Raw genomic sequence first — 14,569 nt, 5'->3', positions numbered from 1 at the left:
GAAGATCCTCAGAAAGTAGAGTCGCTGCTGGGCCTTCTTGACTGCTGTGGTGGTGTTTGTAGTCCAGGATAGATCCTCCGTAATTTGTGTGCCCAGGAATCTGAAGTCTGAGACCCTTTCCACACAGTCCCCATTGATGAATAGGGGTTTGGGGAACTGTTCTTACGGAAGTCTATGATAATTTCCTTTGTTTTTGTGGTGTTTAGGATGAGGTTGTTGTCTGAACACCACGCTGCCAGTCTTTGGACTTCCTCCCTGTAGGCTGTCTCATCTCCTCCTGAGATACGTCCAACCACAGCCGTGTCGTCCGCAAACTGAGCACCCGCCTCACTTCATGCTCCTGCACAGTGAGGGTGTAGTTGTTGTTGTTAGAGGCTGGTGGGAGAATGGTGATGAATTCTTCTGGTTCTGCCTCGAAGCCAGCAAAGAAGCAGTTCAGCTCCTCTGCCAGTGAGGCATCACCGTCGGCCATCGTGCTGTTGCTGGGCTTGTAGTTGGTGATGTGCTGGATGCCCTGCCACACCCGCCGTGGATTGTTGTTGTTAAAGTGGTCCTCTATCTTCCTCTTGTGGGCCGCTTTGGCATCCCTGATGCCTTTCTTCAGGTTGGCTCTAGCAGCGCTGTACAGGGCTCTGTCGCCAGATCTGAAGGCGGTGTTGCGGTCCTTGAGGAGAGTTTGGACCTCTTTTGTCATCCACGGCTTCTGGTTGGGGTACACCCGGATGAGTTTGTCGACGGTGACGTTGTCAACACAGTTCTGGATGTAAAAGAGTACCGTGGATGTGTACTCCTCCAAGTCCTGATTTCCAAAAATGTCCCAGTTTGTCCTTTCAAACCAGTCCTGTAGCTGTGAGGAAGCTCCTTCAGGCCAAGTTTTAACAGTCCTGGTGGTGGGTTGAGCTTTTCTCCTGAGGGGGGTGTATGCTGGTGCTAAGTGAATAGATAGGTGATCCGACTGGCCTAAGTGTGGTAGTGGTGTGGCTCTAAACCCCTTCTTGATGTTTGAGTAGGCCTTGTCTAATGTATTTTCTCCCCTGGTTGCACATTTGATGTGTTGTTCAAACTTGGGGAGAACTGATTTTAAGTCTGCGTGATTGAAATCACCAGCTATGATATGGGCTGCTTTGGGGTAGGTGTTCTCTTGTTTGCTGATAGCGCTATGGAGGTAGCCTAGGGCTATGCTAGCATTAGCATCCGGTGGGATATACACAGCTGTAACTATGACCACGGTAAACTCACGTGGGAGGTAGAAAGGCCTGCATCTAACTACCAGGTACTCCAAATCAGCAGAACAGTGTCTGTCTATGATTGTGGTATTTGTGCACCAGTTGTTATGAATGTAGATGCATAACCCCCCTCCTATGCTCTTACCGGAGTCTTTGTTTCTATCCCAGCGAAATGCTGTGCAGCCTGCTAGCTCAATGGCTCCGTCCGGTACAAGTGCGTGTAGCCACGTCTCTGTTATTAACAGAATGCAACTGTCCGCGATGAATTTATTTGCGGCAACCTGTAGTCTTAGTTCGTCCATTTTGTTGGTGATAGATCTGGCGTTGGTGAGAATGATGCAGGGTAGTGGTGGTTTATGTGGTTGTTGCCTTAGCCTAGCGAGTAGTCCGGACCGGCGACCACGCCTTTGCTTCCTGTGCTTCCTCCGTCTCCGGCGTTTGCTGGGGCCGACAACAATCCACGGAGAGCCCGGTGTCCTGGCTATCTCCTCCGGTATGTTGCGTGAATGCAGAAAAACACACTTAACTGCCTGTTTACACTGTAATCCGATAATCAGAAGATCCTGTCGGCTGAAGGTGAGATTCGCACGACAAAACGTAACATTCTCAAACAGACATACAAACAAAAACACACAAAAAAAGCACCGAAAGGGAGAGTGTGTTAGGTTGTGTGTGTGTAAGGGTGTGTGTTAGGTTGTGTGTGTGTGTGTTAGGTTGTGTGTGTGTGTGTTAGGTTGTGTGTGTGTGTAAGGGTGTGTGTTAGGTTGTGTGTGTGTAAGGGTGTGTGTTAGGTTGTATGTGTGTAAGGTGTGTGTTAGGTTGTGTGTGTGTAAGGGTGTGTGTTAGGTTGTGTGTGTGTAAGGGCGTGTGTTAGGTTGTATGTGTGTAAGGTTGTGTGTGTGTAAGGGTGTGTGTTAGGTTGTGTGTGTGTAAGGGTGTGAGTTAGGTTGTGTGTGTGTGTGTTAGGTTGTGTGTGTGTAAGGGTGTGTGTTAGGTTGTGTGTGTGTAAGGGTGTGCGTTAGGTTGTGTGTGAGAGTGGGTCAGTGAAGCGGCGACAACACCCGGAGTGAGCGGAAACTTGGCGATCTCAGCGTTTCCCTCTCTCCCCCCTCCCGGGAATGCGGGCTGGCCCAGGTGCTCTGGGGTCCGGGGGAGGTGAGGGTCAGTGACCCGGGGGTCGGGCATCCTTAGCCTTAGCCCGAGATTCATCCCCGCGGCTCCTGAGGGGGCCCCCACTCACCCGGGCCGTTCCTGGCTCCGGGCCAAGGTCAAAATTCCATGCGGTGTGGACAGAGCGGCCAACGGACACAAAGCCGCCGGTGGTGAGGGGTGAGGGGGTTCGGTACTGGGTCCACCGCCGTCTCACCTATCACACCATTTACACGGGAATGTGAATGCGGGTGAGGCAGCATCTATAGAGCGGTGGTAAAAAATGCTGGAGAAATGTTTGAGTGTGAAGAAGGGTCAAACTCAGACATAGATGCTGCCTCACCCTCGGAGTTTCTCCAGCATTTGTGTCTACCACCTATTAAATTAAATTAAATTTTAAATAGTGCGCGATGAGTTCAAGCCAATTAAACTGCTCATTCTTTACGGGAAACCCGCCGACAGAAACCTATTGTCATTGGTGAGTGTGGAGGAGCGTCACTTTATTTATTTATTTCTATATATATTTTTTTTAAATTTTTGAGCGTGAGAACTTCTGTCATCAGCGTGAGAATTTCGTGAAATGCGTGAGTCTCACGTGAAATGCGTGAGAGTTGGCAGCCCTGCACACCCCCTCATACACACACCCCTCATACACACACCCCTCATACACAAACCCCTGATACACCCCCCGTCATACGCACCCCCTCATACGCACCCCCTCATACGCACCCCCTCATACAAACACCCCTCATACACACCCCCTCATACACATACCCCTCATACACACACCCTCATACACACCCCCTCATACACACACCCCTCATACACACACCCCTCATACACACACCCCTCCACCTCATACACACACCCTCACACACACCCCCTCATACACACACAGTCTCTGTCCCATACACACACCCTTATACACACACACTCACACACACACCCTCATACACCCCCCCTCATACACACCCCCTCATACACACCCCTCATACACACCCCCTCATACACACCACTCATACATACCCCTCCACCTCATAGACACCCCTCTCATACACACCCCCTCATACACACACTGTGTCTCTGTCCCATACACACACCCGCATACACAAACTCTCTGTCCCATACACACCCTCTCTGTCCCATACACACACTCCCTCATACACACCCCCTCATACACACACCCTCATACACACACCCTCATACGCACACCCTGTTACGGCCACCAAAATCAAATACCTCAAAGGCCAATAACATAATACAAAACCAGGTTCAAATGCAAAATTATTTATTTTTCACTAACAAAAAAAGGACTAAACCTGAATCAAATAAATAAAGAGGGGTCGGATGGGCTGGCAAACAAAAGATAAAGGGTGCTCTAGCCAACCACTCAATGGGCCGTCGGACCAGAGACTCTAAACCTGACTCAGTGTGAAAATAAACCTGAAACAAAACCACAAAAACAATAATGCCAGTCCCATCCTTCCCAAGCAAAATAAGTTAATACAGAATGAAGAATTACATAAAGAACACTATGCAATCAAACAAACTAAACCAACACCAGACTGCTGCCACCAGTCTGAGGGGGACGAGAGCGAGAGCGAGACTGCCAGTGCACAGCTCTCTTAAAGCTGAGGCTCGTCATCAGGCTCACGTAATGCAGCTTGGGCCAGGAGCCTCCAATCAGGTACAGGAGCAACCAGGCAGCAAGAGGTACTAGTGGAAATCAGAGAAACAAATTAGTACAAAATTAACACCAGCAGAGGGAGCGCATAACACCCCCACCCTAAGTTACTGAATATGTTTCTGAAAAATAAAATAAAGACCACCACCAAATTTCAGAAACTATTTAGTAGCTCAGACATCACTGGCGTGACAATGCGTCAGCCAAGACATTATCCCTGCCACGGATATGCCTGACTTCCAGATTGTAGCCCTGCAACTGTAAACTCCAGCTCATTAAGATATGTTGTCACTCTTTCAGGAAGACAGTTTTTAAAATCCTCCATTATCAACAAGGACTCTAACTGGGCAAAATCATTTACCCCCTGAGAAGCACACCAGCATTCAAACAGAGCCTCCTTTTCGCGAGCAAATTCGTTTGGTTATCATATTTTCAGAAACGCCGGAATTTTTGGCGGTACGCTTCGGGAACCAACTCATACGCTCTGAGGACGGCACGTTTTACAATTTCATAGGCAAGGCTATTGTCTACAGACAATGACGAATATACATCACGCGCTTTACCAACAAGGACGCATTCTAACAGCAATGTCCACACGCCCTTAGGCCATTTCAGTGATATAGCCACACGCTCAAACACAGTGAAATATTTATCAACAGCTTTTTCACTGAACGGTGGAACCAAACGAATATTTCTGCTCACATCAAACTCATGCTCTTTGGAAGAGAACCTGGAAATATCTAATTGTTTCTCCCGCCGCTGAATTTCAGCCCTTTTGGTTTCCTCCTCAAGCTCAAGCCGTTTCATTTCAAGAACATGCATGAGCTCTTTCTCTTTTAAGGCCATTCTCTGTAACTCAAGCTCCATCTCCTTCAAGTTAATGACGGCCTCCATGTTCTGAACTGGCTGTGTAGGAGATTTAGGACTGTCAGGAGCACTAGGCAACACCTCTTTGTCAACCAAAGCAGTCCATAACAACGTCTTAATTGACTGTTTGTTTGCTTGTTTATTAATAGAAACGCCATATTTATCTGTAAGCAACACTAAATTTTCCTTAGTACATCGATGAAACATCTCTAGGCTAGGAGCCTCAATAAACTCTTCCACCTTAAATTCCATTTTTAAGGAAAATCACTTATACCATATGACAAACAGGAATAAACATTAAACACATAGTCACCAAAATGGAGTGCCAAACCAAAACCATTTTCCGGCTCACAAATGCTACCAAAATAGCCAAAACAACAGGTTACTAGAACTACAAAGCAGAAAAAATGATTACACAAACAGACTACCACTGCCACAAGAAGCCTATCAAAGTACACAAAACGTCTAGGGTTTACTCAAAAGTTTGAACGAGTCCCCATAATTATGTTACGGCCACCAAAATCAAATACCTCAAAGACCAATAACATAATACAAAACCAGGTTCAAATGCAAAAATTATTTATTTTTCACTAACAAAAAAAGTACTAAATCTGAATCAAACAAACAAAGAGGGGTCGGATGGGCTGGCAAACAAAAGATAAAGGGTGGTCTGGCCAACCACACAATGGGCCGTCGGACCAGAGACTCTAAACCTGCCACAGTGTGAAAATAAACCTGAAACAAAACCACGAAAACAATAATGCCAGTCCCATCCTTCCCAAGCAAAATAAGTTAATACAGAATGAAGAATTACATGAAGAAAACGATGTAATGAATCAAACAACCCAAAACAACACCAGACTGCTGCCACCAGTCTGAGGGGGACGAGAGAGAGAGAGCGAGACTGCCAGTGTGCAGCTCTCTTAAAGCTGAGGCTCGTCATCAGGCTCACGTGATGCAGCTTGGGCCAGGAGCCTCCACACACACACAGACACACACACACACAGACACACACACACACAGACACACACACACACAGACACACACACACACAGACACATAGACACACAGACACACACACACACAGACACACACACAGACACACACACACACAGACACACACACAGACACACACACAGGCACACACACACACACACACACAGACAGACAGACAGACAGACACACACAGACACAGACACACAGACACACAGACACACACACACAAAGACACACACACACACACACACACAGACACACATACACACAGACACACACACACAGACACACATACACACAGACACACACACACAGACACACACACACACAGACACACACACACAGACACACACACACAGACAGACACACAGGCACACAGACACACACACACACACACACACACACAGACACACATACACACAGACACACACACACAGACACACACACACACAGACACACACACACAGACACACACACACAGACAGACACACAGACACACAGACACACACACACACAGACACACACACACAGACACACACACACACACAGACACACACACACACAGACACACACACACAGACACACACACACACAGACAGACAGACACACAGACAGACAGACAGACACACAGACAGACAGACAGACATACAGAGCGGGCGGGCGGGCGGGCGAGGGGCCGGGTGTGAAGTTTAAATCATCTTCTTGGTTTCTTGGTCCTCCACAATATTCCAAATGGAATTTAAACTGGAGATGGTGGACGGAGGACTGGCGCCAGAAAGGGTTATTGGGAAGAAAGAGCTACTTTACATGTAGTTGCATCTGGTTGGGTAACTATAGTCTCCCCCTCCCCCTCTCTCACCCTCCCTCCCCTCTCCCCCCTCCCCCTCTCTCTCCCCCCACCCCCTTTCCCCCCTCTCCCCCTCCCCCTCTCAACCCCCCTCCCCCTCTCAACCCCCTCCCCCTCTCAACCCCCCTCCCCCTCTCAACCCCCTCCCCCTCTCAACCCCCCTCCCCCTCTCAACCCCCCTCCCCCTCTCACCCCCCTCCCCTCTCTCCCCCCTCCCTCTCCCCCTCCCCCCCCCTCTCCCTCCCTCTCCCCCTCTCTCTCTCTCTCCCTCCCCCTCCCCCTCCCTCCCCCCCTCCCCCTCTCTCTCCCCCCCCTCCCCCTCTCTCTCCCCCCTCCCTCTCCCCCTCCCCCTCCCCCTCCCTCCCCCTCCCCCCCTCTCTCCCCTCCCCTCTCAACCCCCTCCCTCTCCCCCTCCGCCACTCTCCCCCCCCTCCCCCTCTCTCTCCCCCCTCCCACTCCCCCCCCCTCTCCTCTCTCCCCTCCTCCCCCTTCCCCCTCTCTCCCTCCCTCTCTGTCTCTTCCCCTCCTCACTCCCTCCCCACCTCTCAGAGACATGGATCTCCTCTCCCCCCTCCCTCTCCTCACCTCTGAACATTAATAGCCCATTATTATCTGTTATTTCCACTGTATCTGTTTATTTATTCATGTGTGTATTTATGTATATAATGGTATATGGACACACTGTTCTGTTCTGTATTCATGCCGTCTATGTTCTGTTGTGCTGAAGCAAAGCAAGAATTTCAGTATGACAAAAAACTCTCTTGAATCTTGAATCTCTCCCCCTCTCTCTCCTGTCTCTCCTCTCACCTCTTCCCCCCCCCCTCTCCTCTATCTCCCCCCTCCTTTACATCTCCCCCTTCTCTCTTCCTCCCTCCCCCTTCCCCCCCTTCCCTCTCTCTCCCCCTTCCCTCTCTCTCCCCCTTCCCTCTCTCTCCCCCCTTCCCTCTCTCTCCCCCTTCCCTCTCTCTCCCCCTCTCCCATTTCTCACCCTCCCTCTGTCTCTTCCCCCCTCCCTTTCTGTCTTTTCCCCCCTCTCTCCCCCCTCTCTCTTCCCTCCTCCCTCTCTGTCTCTTCCCCCCCCTCTGTCTCTTCCCCCCCTCTTTCTCCTCCCCCTCTGTGTCTCCCACCCACTTCCTCTCCCGCCTCTGTCTCTTCCCCCTCCCTCTCTGTCTCCCCCCCTCCCTCTCTGTCTCCCCCCTCCCTCGTCCCCCCCCTCCCTCGCTGCCCCCTCCCTCTCTACCCCCCCTCCCTCTCTGCCCCCCTCCCCCTCTTCCTCCCCCCCCCCTCTCAGAGACATGGATCTCCTCTCCCTCCCCCTCCTCCGAACATTAATAGCCCATTATTATCTGCTATTTGCACTTTTTAATCAGTTTATTTATTCATGTGTGTGTTTATGTATATAATGGTATATGGACACACTGATCTGTTCTGTATTCATGCCGTCTATGTTCTGTTGTGCTGAAGCAAAGCAAGAATTTCATTGTCCTGTCAGGGACACATGACAATAAACTATCTTAAATCTTGAATCTCTCCCCCTCTCTCTCCTGTCTCTCTCTCCCTCTCCCCCCTTCTCTCTCCTCCTCTCTCTCCCCCCTCCCTCTCTCCCCCCTTCCCTCTCTCTCCCCCTCTCTCTCTCTCTCCCTCTCTGTCTCAACCCCCTCTGTTCCCCCTCACTCCCTCCCCACCTCTCATAGACATGTATCTCCTCTCCCCCCCCCCTCTCCTCACCTCTGAACATTAATAGCCCATTATTATCTGTTATTTCCACTGTATCTGTTTATTTATTCATGTGTGTATTTATGTATATAATGGTATATGGACACACTGTTCTGTTCTGTATTCATGCCGTCTATGTTCTGTTGTGCTGAAGCAAAGCAAGAATTTCAGTATGACAATAAACTCTCTTGAATCTTGAATCTCTCCCCCTCTCTCTCCTGTCTCTCCTCTCACCTCTTCCCCCCCCCTCTCCTCTATCTCCCCCCTCCTTTACATCTCCCCCTTCTCTCTTCCTCCCTCCCTCTCCCCCCCCCTTCCCTCTCTCTCCCCCTTCCCTCTCTCTCCCCCTTCCCTCTCTCTCCCCCCCTTCCCTCTCTCTCCCCCTTCCCTCTCTCTCCCCCTCTCCCATTTCTCACCCTCCCTCTGTCTCTTCCCCCCTCCCTTTCTGTATTTTCCCCCCTCTCTCCCCCCTCTCTCTTCCCTCTTCCCTCTCTGTCTCTCCCCCCCTCTGTCTCTTCCCCCCCTCTTTCTCCTCCCCCTCTGTGTCTCCCCCCCCAATTCCTCTCCCCCCTCTGTCTCTTCCCCCCTCCCTCTCTGTCTCTCCCCCCCCCCCCCTCTCCTCACCTCTGAACATTAATAGCCCATTATTATCTGTTATTTCCACTGTATCTGTTTATTTATTCATGTGTGTATTTACGTGTATAATGGTATATGGACACACTGATCTGTTCTGTATTCATGCCGTCTATATTCTGTTGTGCTAAAGCAAAGCAAGAATGTCATTGTCCTATCAGGGACACATGACAATAAACGCTCTTGAATCTCTCACTCCCTCTCTCCCCCTCTCTCACTCCCTCCCCCCTCTCTCTCTCTCCCTCCCCCCTCTCCTATCCCTCCCCCCTCTGTCTCCCCTCCTTGCCCCTCGCTCAGACATGGCTCTTATCTCCCCTCCCTCTCTCTCCCCTCCCTCGCTCTCTCCCCCCTCTCTCCCCCCTCTCTCTCCCTCTCTCTCCCTCTCCCTCTCTCTCGCTCTCTCTCTCTCTCTCCCTCTCTCTCTCCCCTCTCTCTCTCCCCCCCTCTCTCTCCCCCCCCCTCCCTGTCTCCCCCCTCCCTCTGTCCCCCTCCCTCCTCCCTCTCTCCCCCTCCCTCTCTCCTCCCCTCTTCTCTCTCTCTTTCTCTCTCTCCCATCTCTCGGTCACTCTCACTCCAGCCCCCCCCTCTCTCTCTCCCCCTCTCTCTCTCTCACCCCTCTATCCCTCTCCCGTCCCCTCTCTCTCTCTCTGCCCCTCGAGATAGGGCGGGGATAGGGTAAAAGGAGCCAATGAATAATATTAATATTTCATTAGACTCTCTTCACTCTACCTGCTGTACTTGTGCTTGGCTTGGCTGTATTTGTGTACAGTATTACCTGATTAGATTGGACAGCATGCAAACAAAATATTTTCACTGTTTCTCAGTACATGTGACAATCGGCACAGTAGTGCAGCTGGTAGAACCGCTGGCTCACAGCTCCGGAGACTCGGGTTCGAATCTAACCACGGCCACTGTTTGTGTGGAGTTTGCACGTTTTTCCTATGACGGCGTGTGTTTCCTCCCACATCCCTATGGCATGCTGGCATGAACATCAATTGCCCTCTGTAAATGTGCTCCTAATATGCAGAATGGGAGATAACATAAAACTAATGTGAGCGGGTGATGGATTAATGATTGGCATGGACTCGCTGGGCCGAAGGGCCTGTTTGCATACTGTGCCTCTGAACTCTGAATGCTAAAGCTAAAGTGTGAGAATAAGTCGCGTTTAATGTCGCAATGGTGTATTCTGTCAAAAGGTGTCGCTGCCTCAAAAAGGCTGACAGTATCATCAAAGACCCACACCACCCTGATCACACACTCATCTCCCTGTTACCTTCAGGTAGAAGGTACAGGAGCCTGAAGTCTGCAACATCCAGGCTCAGGAATAGCTACTTCCCCACAGCCAGCAGGCTATTAAACCTGGCTCGGTCAAAACTCTGATTATTATGAACACATTTTCTGTTATTTGTACTTTTATCAGTTTATTTATTCATGTGTGTATATATTTATATTACGGTATATGTACACACTGATCTGTTTTGTAGTACATGCCTACTATGTTCTGTGTGCTTAAGCAAAGCAAGAATTTAATTGTCCTATACAGGGACACATGACAATAAACTCACTTGAACTTGAACATTATGTCCATCCAGAATCAAGAAGTAAATGCACCCGTGGGATTGAACAGTGGGAGAGGGACAATTGTTGTGAGTTAGCGCATTGTTTAGATGCCGCAGGGAATAAGTTACAGCAACAGCCTGGGGACCATTGTTAGAGCAGACCTGTCCCCGCTCGAGTCCTTCTCGCGGGGGCAGCAACAGGGGAGACCTGTCCCCGCTCGACTCACCTTCATCCAGGGGGCAGCAACGGTGCAGACCTGCCCCCGCTCGACTCACCTTCATCCAGGGGTCAGCAACTGGGGAGACCTGTCCCCGCTCGACTCACCTTCATCCAGGGGGCAGCAACGGGGGAGTCCTGCCCCCGCTCGACTCACCTTCATCCAGGGGGCAGCAACGGTGCAGACCTGTCCCCGCTCGACTCACCTTCATCCAGGGGGCAGCAACGGTGCAGACCTGCCCCCGCTCGACTCACCTTCATCCAGGGGGCAGCAACGGTGCAGACCTGTCCCCGCTCGACTCACCTTCATCCAGGGGGCAGCAACGGTGCAGACCTGTCCCCGCTCGACTCACCTTCATCCAGGGGGCAGCAACGGGGGAGTCCTGCCCCCGCTCGACTCACCTTCATTCAGGGGGCAGCAACGGGGGAGACCTGCCCCCGCTCGACTCACCTTCATCCAGGGGGCAGCAACGGTGCAGTCCTGCCCCCGCTCGACTCCACGGAGGAGCGTTCCATCGCGGGGGCAGCATCAAGGCGGCAGGACCGCTAACCAGCGCTCCGCTTCCCGACACTGCGCCGAGCCCAGCCCGCTAGCGCCTCAGCAGCGGGCTGGGAAGAACGCCACGGAGGCGTCCGGCCGGTGGCTCCGACTTGTCGGACGGGACGTCTTTCCACCCACAGGAGGAAAGACAGCCGCCTGCACCTGCCCGCTCGACACACGGAGGAGCGTTTCATCGCGGGGACCGCAACAAGGCGGTAGGACCGCTTACCGGACGGTCCGCTAACCCGACACCGCGACCGAGCCCAGCCCCGCTAGCGCCTGAGCAGCGGGCTGGATGTATATGCAAGAACCGGCCGGTGGCTCCGACATCGGACGGGGACGTCTCTCCACCCAGGAGGGGGAGAGACAGCCGCCTGAGCTGCAGGAGCGGCTCTTGGTGCAGGAGCTCCAGCGAGATGCGCCCCAGGAGTGGTGCTCTCGCAGAGGGAGGTCAGGCACTCCCTCCACAGTGCATTGTGCACTGTCCATTGCTTCCTCCTTCCCAGAGGATAGCTTTGGTGACCAGGACTGGGCTGGTCAAGAACAGGGGCAATGGCTGAAGATCTCGGGAGTATGCAGGGGTGCAGGAACAGGAAGAGCTGCTAGGTGTGGTGGACAGCTACGTGGAAACCCATCGTGAAGGAGAGGACTAATACGGAGAGACCACAACCTTAGTAAATAAGTCATAAGACCTGCCACAAAATCTTACAAAACCATATGAAGAACATGCACAAGGTTTACAAAACTTTCGGTTCATGAGGGCAGGGCCGGGACGAGTAACCAAAAACAGTAATTCCTATGCAGCAGCACCCTATCACATCCATCAGTCAACGTCTACCATATCGGACTGATGAAAGCTCGGGGTCCGCTTCTATCACCGAAAGTCTTCTTTAGACCAGGGCCCAGAGCGGACCCCATGGAAAATGTGCCACCCCCCAACGTCACCGCCACGTCAGGCGACGTGCAACATTCATTGGACCAGCAGGAAACAGAAGAATACCCACAACCATGGAGGTAGGTGGGTCTGGTTCCTTCCAGTATATAGAGCAATACTAACATGGGAGTCTTTCACGAGTGATAGTATATACTCAATGGCATTAGTGAATACAATTCATACAAGAAAAATCCACTGGTCAACATTCACCCCAGAGGGTTTTCCCCCCTCTTCGTTAAAGAAATAGAGGGACAAGCTAATAATTAAAAAGGGGCATCATGGGGAAACTTGAACCCTTGCAAATATATTCACTAAACCCAAAAAAGATGGTGGATGTCGCATCATCATTGACTTAACTTCACTAAATATGTCTGTTAAGTATATACATTTCAAAATGGAACGGTTGTTACTGCCAAACAACTAAATTCCATAGAATACTTTATGGCAAGCATTCATCTTAAAGATGTTTACCATTTAGTATCATTCACTAGGATCATCGCAGATACCTGAAATTTACCTGGATGGGGCAGCTATAGCAGTTTAAAGTGTTACCCAATGGGCTCACATCAGCCCAAGAGTGTTAGCCAGACATTAAAACCAGCTCTGGCAATATTCAGAAGACAAAAACATATTGTCATGGCATGTCTTGGTGATATCCTATATGGTAGGTAAGGCCATGAATTTGACTTTGTTAGCTGTTTAACTACCAAACAGTTATTCGGAACCCTAGGGTTGTCTTGCATCCAGATAAATCTAAGTTGAAGCCATCCTCTTTCTTGGACTATCTTGGGCTTCATAATTAATTCAGTCTACGTGACTGTAATGTTGCCAAGAGACAACATAGTTGAATTGGCACAATCATGCAACAAATTAATGGTCAACAAACTACCAACTACTCGACAAGTAACAGAGTAATTGGGAAAATGGTAGCAGCATTTCTGGCTACATAATTCGGACCTTAGTATCAAAAACGACATACAGGTCGTTATTGAGCGTCTCATGAAGTTACCCACTGAAGTAATATCAGAACGACAGTGGTGGGGTTACCACTTACACTGGGCATTAATTATCTAAAAATGTTTGGGTGAATTTTATGGATTTAAAGCACTTGCATGTACGGCTATAAATAGACAATACTACGGTGGTGGCCTACATTAACCATATGGGCGGCATAAAGTCGGTATCATGCGACAAGTTGATCAACACAATTTGGCAATGGTGTGTCCAAAGACGTATTTGACTATCAGTAACTTACCTGCCAGGTAAGCTAAACATAGTGACAGACACCAGGTCACATAAATTTAATGACAACATCGAATAGATGTTTAAAAAATAAAAACAATTTTAAATAAAAAGTTTCACTAAAGTTATCAAGCTATATGGCACGCCAGATATCCATTATTTGCATCAAGACTAAATCACCAGGTACCTATGTATGTCGCTTGGGAACCAGACCATGAGGCAGCAGCAGTAGATGCGTTTCGCGCTGGATTGGGGAAATTCTTCTATGCATTTCCTCCCTTCTGCCTCATCAGTCGGGGACTACGCACAATACAAATGGACTCTGCTTCAGGACTTTTGATAGTACCCGACTGACCTACGCATCCATGGTTCCCAATACTCCATGACATGGTTGTTAAAACACCGATGGTATTCCCCAGTGACCCAGAGTTATTAACACCCAGTGTCGTGCACAAGCCATCCGTGCCATGGAAATATCAAGCTCCTGGGTTGCAGATTCTGCACAAACCTCTTCTGGGACTGGGATTATCATAACAAACCGTCGACACCATGTCAGCATCCCTCCGAACATCCACTGAACAACAGCACTTGTCCAGCATCAATATATGGGAGAAGTACTGCTTGGATACAGAGACCACCTACTCAACCGCTACAGATACTACGTACTGGAATTCCTGGTGAACCTTCACCACGATGAAGGATTTCGGCTACAGTACCATCTACACAGCTAGAATTGCCCTGCCTGTCTTTTCTAAACCAGCTCCAGGACAACAGGCCATGGGGTCCCACCAGCTGGTGGTCAATCTAATGAAGGGTATTTACAACTCTAAACCCCTAGACCAAGGTACACCCATAGATGGGATGTCAGTGTGGTCCTGACATACCGCAGGGGATGGTCACCAGCCAGATCCCTCAACCTGGAACAATCTATGCTCTAAACATACATGTTGATGGCACT

The sequence above is a fragment of the Amblyraja radiata genome, unplaced genomic scaffold (genome assembly GCF_010909765.2).
Source record: "Amblyraja radiata isolate CabotCenter1 unplaced genomic scaffold, sAmbRad1.1.pri scaffold_425_ctg1, whole genome shotgun sequence".
NCBI classification, from domain to species: Eukaryota; Metazoa; Chordata; class Chondrichthyes; order Rajiformes; family Rajidae; genus Amblyraja; species Amblyraja radiata.
Note: the sequence above shows the minus strand (reverse complement) of the source record.